General features: G+C 47.5%; 1 pseudogene across 1 annotated transcript; it reads right to left on the bottom strand.

The window, feature by feature from the left end:
* Positions 1–2,939: 2,939 nt before the first annotated feature.
* On the bottom strand, positions 2,940–8,871 carry LOC311581803 (large ribosomal subunit protein eL29-like; annotated as a pseudogene). The gene is made up of 4 exons: positions 8,369–8,871; positions 4,996–5,039; positions 4,815–4,878; positions 2,940–2,973 (listed from the first exon to the last, which is right to left on the bottom strand). The product of its transcript is annotated as a large ribosomal subunit protein eL29-like (transcript).
* Between the last annotated feature and the right edge of the window lie 210 nt (positions 8,872–9,081).

Here is a 9,081-nt window from a genome sequence, read left to right as displayed (position 1 = left end):
GGAACCTAAATCTCTGTTCAGTATTTGAGATACCAAAAAGGATGCCTAAGCAACAGGTTTCCATTGATTTGCCAGGCCCTTAAGGGTTATCACTAAATGATGTGCCCTCCTGTTCAAGGCTGAAGGAGTGCCAGGTTTTGGAGTGTGACATCAGAAGTCAAGGGTCTCCGAGGTATGTTCAGTGTCTTACATGTCATCAGCTGACTTGAAAATGTATATAGTCTCTTAGTCTGTAATAGTTGAAACAACAAATCTAAAGTGATATCCCAGTCAATGAGCCCAACATTTTTTAAAGTAATATTACTTGACGGAATACTGTAGTGAGTGAGTCCAGTGTTTTTGGAAGTATTCATTGGGTAACTCCAACATGTTCTTAAGTGATATTTGTAAGTAAGCAGAATGCTACGTTTTCTGAAGTAGTATTACATGGAGTAATAATGCAGCAGGCACGGCCAGTAGTTTCTGCACACTCGGTGGCTCTGAAACAGCATGACACTGGGAGTGAAAAATCCTCAGAGGACATAAACTTAGCACAAACATCTGCTGAACTTGCAGGGTGAGACTGGGTTCTGCTGCAGGCTTTTGTGTGCCTGCGGCCTTTCTGATAATGCCATTACATTGCTTACTTTTAAAACACAACAGCCAAATGGTCTTTAAACTATGTCCTAACCAAAAAAAAAAAATCTTTGCCAGCGTCCTGCAGTGTGAGATGTAACTCTAACCCTGCAGTGTTTTGAGAAAGCTTGCAGCCCACCATTTTCAAGTAACTTTTTGGCGCAGAGCTCAAGGCTAAACCACTCTCAGTGCCCCCTGCAGGCTGCTGACACTTGTCCTGCCACGCGTGTCCTGATGAGCAGCGTAGAAGATCAGCCGACATGAGCAGGCTTTGAACAGAACAGACTGTGAGCTCCAACTCAGCCCAAGCTGCACCCTACAGCTAAGAGCCAAAACAAACCCAAAGGCTATTTTTTTTAAGGTTACCATTCACCAAATGAAAGGGGTTTTTCCAAAAGCTCAGCAAACAAAATATTGAAAAGAAATTTAATGGAAATAAAAGCCCAGACCTGGAAGAAGAATAAAACACAAAGGTCGTTCCTTCCCTGTGTTAGATGGCTGTTTGGGTTCTTTTTTTTTTTTTTAAGATTTATTTTATTATCTATACAGTGTTCTACCAACATGTAGGCCTGCAGGCCAGAAGAGGGCACCAGATCTCATCAGAGATGGTTGTGATCTACCATGTGGTTACTGGGAATTGAACTCAGGACCTTTGGAAGAGCAGGCAGTGCTCTTACCCTCTGAGCCATCTCTCCAGCCCCCTCTTTGGGTTCTTGTATCTGATAAATAGAAGACTCTAGTCTGTGTCTGAGGTATAGGAGTCAACCTGAGAGCGTCCACTGTTTGTAAGGATCCGTCGTGATGCTCCAGTGAGTCATGTGACCTTTGGTCCTCTGGAGAAGTTTCTATCCCTTCAGCTTATAGCTGAGGAAACAGATGAGGGAGGGAAAATGGGGCTTGTCCTTGGGAGCAAGGCCAAAGGAGCTGGGACTTGGACATCCATGTAGTGCCTCCACTTGGGACAGTGGCACCTTGTGAAACTGAACACGCAGATTGTCTTGGGCAAGAGGGTCTGTAGTGAACGCATGAGTGCAAGCTTTCTGTGCACGAGAGATACGGAATGATGTTATTGTCGTGGCTGGTGGGGGCAACTTGTACCTTACGACTTTATGACACATGTTTAGATAGATTGGCATCTTTAGGAGGCCTCTTAGCTCCATGTGCAAGGCCATGGCCCCTTCCTGGAGAACCTAGGAGACCCCAAGCTGTGCGGCACACCTCTGCCTCATCTGCTTCCTCTGCCTGCATCCCAGCACCCCCATCCATCCTTTTGTGAAGGAGGCATCAAAAAGATTATGGTTTTCTTATCTTTGCCTTTACCTTGAAGGATACCATTCCGGTCTTCCCAGCTACCTCCAGCAGCTGTGGGCCCTCCAATCCCCAAGGGGCAGCTTGGCAGAGGTGCCTAAAATCTTTGGCAGTGAGAGCCTCTGATAAAAACTATCAGTGAGGTCTCCACTGCTGTCTGCACACCAGCTGTGGGCGATAACAACTGTGCTTCCTGCACCTCCGAGAAGGAAATGGGATTCCTTGGTGCAAGGCAGAAGAACGGGCGTGGAGTATCCAGGAAAGTATCCATGCTTGTTAGGGCTCAGAGCCATCAAGAGCTACGGGCTTGGATTTCTCAGAACTCATTCGAATACTGCGCAGGGGAGCCTAAATGTTATAACAGATGTCTGAAAGCGCTACGCGTTTGTTACGTCCACATAACAGCCCTGGACAGCTACTTGGAAAGTCCAATATTACCCAGGGACCTAATCTCCTTTCTCTCCCCGCACCCGCCCCCCCGTGGAGATTTTGGTGATGTACATATGTGACAGGCTTGAGATGGGCTTGGGTGTCTGGGAGGTGGACAGAGGGCTGGGACCTGAGGAAGTCACATGAGGCACAAAGAGGAAACTGAGGAGGAGTTGAGGGAAAAATGGGCTTGAGGCTGGGGTCAGATGGCGAACTGCCTTGAAGGTCACAGTGGGAAGTTTGGATTTGATTCTAGCGACATCGGGAAGCCACTAAACACTCTTAAAACAGGGAAACGGCATCTGAGTTACATCTTGAAGCCCAGACCGGCTGTGTGGAGGGATGAATGACGGGAAGGCAGGAAGGCTAGCTATGCGGCGAGATGCTAGAGATGACCTGGTGGACGGCAAAGGTTTCCATAATGAAGATGCTGGGGCTGCCCGTCTGTGCACCGGCCCTAGGTCCACAGGACTTCTGGTGGATAAACAGGAACTTCCAGCCCAAGGAAACATGCTGCTCTTGGCTGAGGCATGTTCAATATGAACTTGTAGATTAATTAACGTTTTAGGTGCTTTTTTTTTTTTCCTTCAGAAGACCATAGTTGGGTCTGTGATGAAGCACCTAAAAAGGCACCACGCAGTGTTAGACTTAAGACATACTGAATCCGGGTGGCCAACCTTTCGACATCGAGACACAATTCGTCATTTACAAATGTATAAGGCCGCATTCGAGTCTGTGGCTACCCTGCAAAGCATGTGGTTCATGGCTCACAGGTTGGACAAGTCTACAGGTAAGCCCCCAGACACTTTTACTTTTAATGTCTGTGGAGCGAGTGAAGTAGTCTTGGATGAATCTGAGACTCACATAAGTGCAAGAAGGCAGAAACTCCCCTGGTGACCTCCCTGAAAGCAGCTGCTGACATATGAATGGTACAGGGGCCACAGGTACTGAGGAAGAGCAAAGGCTAGCCCAGAGGCCACTGCTGGGCCTATCATCAGCTCCAGTTCCTCAGTTTCCATAGTTTGAATGCAGCAAAATCCCATATGGGTTTGGAACACACACCCCTCTCGTCTGCGTGGAAGTCCTGAATATTTCAGAGAAATCTGTAACGGATTTGGGAGATCTGCCTGCCCCGAGGCAACTTTGTCACAAAGTTCTGTATTTTCACATTCTTGCTGAAACCACTGATGTGTCTGCCTTGCGGGCTCAGCGTGCTCCCAGCCCAGCCCACCAATCAGGGCCCTGTACACACATCAAACTGTGACAGAGTGGATGCCAAAGCCAGCCACTGGTTATCTCCAAAATAATTTCCATCTTCCACGGGGCCATGTGCTCCAGGGGCTCGGTTAGGAGAAGGTATACTGTCAATTAGACTGGCTTGTTTTCTTTCAGAAGCTTCGCTTTAGAAACCCGATAGCAACCGCATGCTCCTGATAAGTGTGTCCCAGGAGGCCGCCCAGCAACTCACGCTGGCCTGGAGGCTCCCAGATGAGCTGCTCCCATCAGTCAAATGGTCCAGCCCCTCTTTTATGAAAACCCCAAATGCCTTCTGCCCACACCCTTCCCCTCTGGCTTGAAATTCTGTGTATTTCAGAGAAATCTTACCCATCTGTTTCAGATTCGTTTAGTTCATCCCATCACGGTATTTGTTTTGTAAAAGAGGTTCAACAAGAACAAAATTATTCCAAAGGTCCTTAAAAAGAAGGGCTCCTGTCTGCTCGTGTACATGCAGGCTATCCAGCTAAGATGGTAGGGATGGACATTGGAATCTGGGGGCCCGGAAATGTGTAGCTCAGTTGCGAAAGTGCTTGCCTAACATTCGTGAGGTTCTGGGTTTGGTTCACAGCAGTGTATAAACTAGTGTGGCCATTCACATCTGTAAGCCCAGTGCTCAGGATCTCGGTCATAGGTTCATCCTCGGCTGAAGAGTGAGTTTGAGACTAGTCTGGGATACCCAAGATTCTGTGTAGAGGAGGAAGAGGCGGGGGGGGGGGAGGAGGAAGGATGGGGAGGAGGGGAGGAGAGGAAGAGGAGAAGGAGGGAGAAGGCAAGGGGGAGGGGGAGAGGGAGAAGAAAGGGCAAGAGAAGAGATGAGGAGGGAGGAGAGGAAGAGGGGGGAGGGGGAGGGGGGTTTTGGAATCTGGTAACATGTACCGCCCTCCTTCTGCCAAGTCCCCACTGTGGAACCGGACTTTGTAGGCTTCATTCTAGGCTTTAGAGAAAGGAGACAGAGGACACTTCCTAGGTGGTCATCTGGAGCCTCGTGCTCCACCAGCTGGCAGGGCAACGTGGGCCCTGCAGGGACACCCAACCCATCCTCCCAAAGACTATCTGAGCTAGTGACTTCAGAGTGGATTCCCTGCCTTGGGTCAGGAAGGTTCTGGGGCAGCATATGACCTGGATGGGTCCAGATACCCATAGGGGTAGCACAGGAGAAGCAAAGGGCATCGGAGTGCATATACCCAGCCAGGGCCTCGTCCCCTTGAAAGTAAAACTCAGCAGACTTCAGGGGCATGGCCACGGGCACTGCTGACAAAGGTGATTGTGGGAGGGGGGCACTTGCGCCTTGGTGGTCCCAGGGAGAGGCAGAGCCAGGCACCAGGAACCCAGCCATGCTGTGAAAGTGAGAGGGTGCTGGCTCACCGGGTTCTCCCTCATCAATGAGCCTGACCGTCTGGCGCATCTGGCTGTGGCCGAAATCCAGGGATGAGGGTCCAGCCCCTGCCACCGTCCACAGGTCTGGCAAGCCGGGCAGAGGCAAGTGGAGGAAACTCCAGTGCTGGGACCCAGCAGGCGCCATCTGGGAATGGTTAGAGGCTGTCTTGTATCCGGGGCCTCTGTAAACCATCCATCAGGAAGGCACAGAGGAAAACACAACTTTCTTTCTCTTTTTATTTATTTATTCTCTACTTTGTTTATAGTGACAGCGGTCACAGGTTCCCTGAAAGGAAATCACTAGAAATTACAGGGTGTTTGGTTGGGCTGTTTAAAAATTAATTTCCTTTATTTTTGCACAAATCTGATTGGCTCTCACTCCTGTCCACTAACTCGCCCTTTCTGAGGGGGAAAAAATATCTCTATTGATTTGTCCTTAATGTGGAAAATGTTGGCAGTTCTGCAGCATGATTGGAAAAGATCTGAGGAGCACAAACATGGTAGAGATTTCTGGAGCCTTCCAGAAGCCAAGAGATCATCTCTAACAAATATGGCCACAGTTGAAGGGCTTGCCCACAGCCTAGGGGGCCCTCAGCTCCAAGGCCTTGGAACTAGATTTACAGAGAGTTTTGAGGGGCTATTGAATCAAACCAGAGTCCTCTAGAAAAGCAGCCAGCACTCTTGAGCCTCGAAGCCTTTTTCTTTCTATCTTTCTTTCTTTTGGGGGGGGGGGTTGTTTTTGTTTTTTGTTTTTTGGGTTTTTTTTTTTTGTCTTTTTTGTTTTGTTTTGTTTTTGTTTTTGTTTTTGTTTTGCCTTGGCTGTCCTAGACTCACTTTGTAGACCAGGCTGGCCTTGAACTCACAGCAATCCTCCTGCTTCTACCTCCCAAGTGCTAGGATTAAAGGCATGCTTTTTTTTTAATTAACTTATTCAGATTACATTTCAATTGTTATCCCATCCTTTGTATCCTCCCATTCCTCCCTCCCTCCTGCTTTCACCCTATTCCCCTCCCCTAGGTCTAAGACCAAGGACGACCTCCTCCCCCACTATATGGTCATAGACTATCAAGTCTCATCTTAGTAGCCTGCTTATTCTTTCTCTGAGTGCCACCAGGCCTCCCCACCACAGGAAAGTGGTCAGATATGGGAGACCAGAGTTCATGTCAGAGTCAGTCCCCGCGCTCCACATAACTGTGGAGAATGTGAAATTGGCTAGATCTGAGAAGGGGTTTGATGCTTACTGCAAGTATTGTCCTTGCTTGGTGCAGTAGCTTGAGCAGAACCCCTGGGCCCAGATCCACCGTCCTGATGTTCTTCTTGTAGGCTTCTAGGACCCTCTGGATTCTTCTATTTCCTCATTCTCTGATGCTTCTCTCACGTAAAGTCCCAATAGGATGTCCTCACAACTATCCCAATCTCCTGGTAAGTGAAGACTTTCAAGTGACATAAAGACATGCTTCTTAATAAACATCTCTGTCACTGTTTCTTTGCTCCAGGGCTCAAGAACCTGGAGACTTTAGCAGGTGCCCTGGGACTCAGATCAGTGCCTGTAACGCTGTACACCAAGCAGAGGTTGAGTTACCAAGTCTTCTGTGACAACAAAATGCCCATCTCCCCTCAGGTTACGTGTGCTTCTGTATGTGCACACCACAGTCGTGCAGGTGCCCTTGTTGGCCAGAAGAGGGTTTGGATCCCCTGAAATAGAGTTTCAGGTGATTGTGAGCTACAATATGGGTGCTGAGAACTGAATTCGAGACCTGCAAGAGCAGGGTGCTAGCTGTCTCTCCAGCCCCGGTTTGGTTTCTGTTTTAATGACGCTGTGCTTGTCTTTCACTCTGAATGACACTGCAGGCTGGTGCCCTTCCCTGCCCATCTCTTCCCCTCCCTCAGAGATAAACAGTGTGGATTCCTTGGTTTTTTGGGTAAAAATTTCACTTCTATCATTTAAAAAATGATATAAAAAAGAGGTTATGAATTTAAAGGAGAGTGGAAAGGGCTTTTTGAAAGAGTTTGGAAGGAGGAAAAAGAGGGGAGAAACATCGCAATTAATTTTTTAAAAGCTGTCCTTAACATGCCAGCAACATACCATACCAGGCCTAGAAAAGTCTAAAACTAACAAGACAACAAAACAAAAAGCAAAAAGCCTTAAAAAAGATGGTGACTGATAAACACCTTTATCTCTTATGTTACTATTTTCTAGTATATATATACTATATGTCACATATATGAAGAACAATAAATATATTTCTTAGTTGCTTTCCTCCAAAGCAGTATTTTGCTCAATAATTTCTAATTAGCCAATATTTTCTTCACTCAACATTCTGTCTTGCATTTCCTGCTTTTTTATCCATTCAAACTGTTTCAGATCTTTAAGTGTCTGTGAGTTCTCTTGAGCTGCTAGAAGATCCAATTCTCTTGAATTGTACTTTACCTAGGCAAAGACGTTTAGATGAACAGCTTCCCCCCTCGACTCAGCTGGGATATTATTGCGTGTTTTCTGGCCTTTCCTGTTGCTGGCAGGAAGTCTATTAGTTTTTCCTTCCTTGAGGGGGTCTTCCGACCTCCTCTTTATTACACCACTGGTGTGAATTCTTTGTCTCTGGTGTTGTGGGGTTGACTTATTCTAACCTGCTTGGAACTTTGAATACATGCGCCTTGCATAAATTTTACAAGTATTTTAACAATTATCACCTGATACTTTCCTTCACTCTCTACGCTGTCCTTCTCTGTGGCCCCTGTTGCTTAGATGGCTTCTACCGTCCATGACTTCTGGTTTCAGTTCTCTCAGTTGAGAACACTGAGGTCTGCCACACACTGTGAGACCAGAACAGGAAAAACAGACCTTGCAAGTCAAGGGTTCTGTTTGCAGTTAAGACAGTTAAGAAAAATTTCCTCCATGTCCTGTGTCTGTCTGACCCATGTGCACCGGATGTGCTTGATCACGTATGGGCAGGAAATACGTCAGGATATATGCTTGCCCCTGATTGGATGTAGGCAGGAGGTACGTCAGGATATATGCTTGCTCCTGATTGGATGTAGGCAGGAGGTACGTCAGGATATATGCTTGCTCCTGATTGGACCTGATGGGAAATGCTGTGAATTGTGTTAGGTTTTTTTTTTTAAGTGTCTGCAAAATATGCCTCGTGGCCATTTTCCTGGGAACCTAGGGGCGGACCTGGCCAGAGACCATCCTGTTGGCAAGTATGTAATCAAAGCTTGCTTCAAATTTGGCTTAAGGTGGTGATAGTGGTGTGTTTGTTTGTTTGTTTGTCTGTTTTTTAACATCACGCTTCGGGTTTATTCATAAAAACAGCATAGGACACTGGTCATCTGTAAATAGTGTGTAGTAGGTGTGTCCCACCAGTCCATCTGTCTTCGCCTTGGCAGAAGCCTTTTCTCTGGGGCCTTCACAGGGGCCTGGGCACCTTTGGGAGCCTGAGCTGGGGCTGAAGCCTGGGCCTTAGCTGGAGCTGCGGCCTCTGCCTTGGTTTGCACCTTGGGCTGTGGTTGGCAGAGCCTACGACCCTTGTTCATGTAGCTTCGAATCTGCTTCCCAAGCTTGGGATGAGCGATGTAAGCAAGCCAGCTGAGTTTGCGGCTGGGGCCCTTTGGCGTCTTGGGCTTAGCGGCCTTAGGCTTCACAAGGGCTTTAATGGCCTCTGCACGGCACTCACTGCCTTTGTGTTATTTGCCCGCATCTTCTTCAGGCCTTTCTTGTTGTGCTTCTTGGCAAAGCCCATGTTCCTCAGGAACTTGGGGTCAACCCCCTTAAGAGATTCGTATTTTTGTGACAGGGTTTCTTGATGCCATTTTGTGCAATTTGCGGGACTGGTTGTGTGTGGTGTCGTTCTTGGACTTGGCCATGTCTGCACAGCGACCCGCGGCTCCCGCAGCGCCTGAGGCCAGGAGAGCTATGGTAGTGGTCCTGTTCTCAGCTAGCAGAATTAACAGTTGAAAGAATTTCCTCAGACCCCAATTACTTACCATGTGATGCATGTCTAGCCCCATCTTCTATGATTCTTGATCAGTTTTTGTTTTCATATATATATGTATGTGTGTGTGTATAATTTATTC

This window comes from Acomys minous, assembly GCF_964271855.1.
Source record: "Acomys minous genome assembly, chromosome: 13".
Classification (NCBI taxonomy): Eukaryota; Metazoa; Chordata; class Mammalia; order Rodentia; family Muridae; genus Acomys; species Acomys minous.
This window is presented reverse-complemented; position numbering and strand designations above follow the sequence as displayed.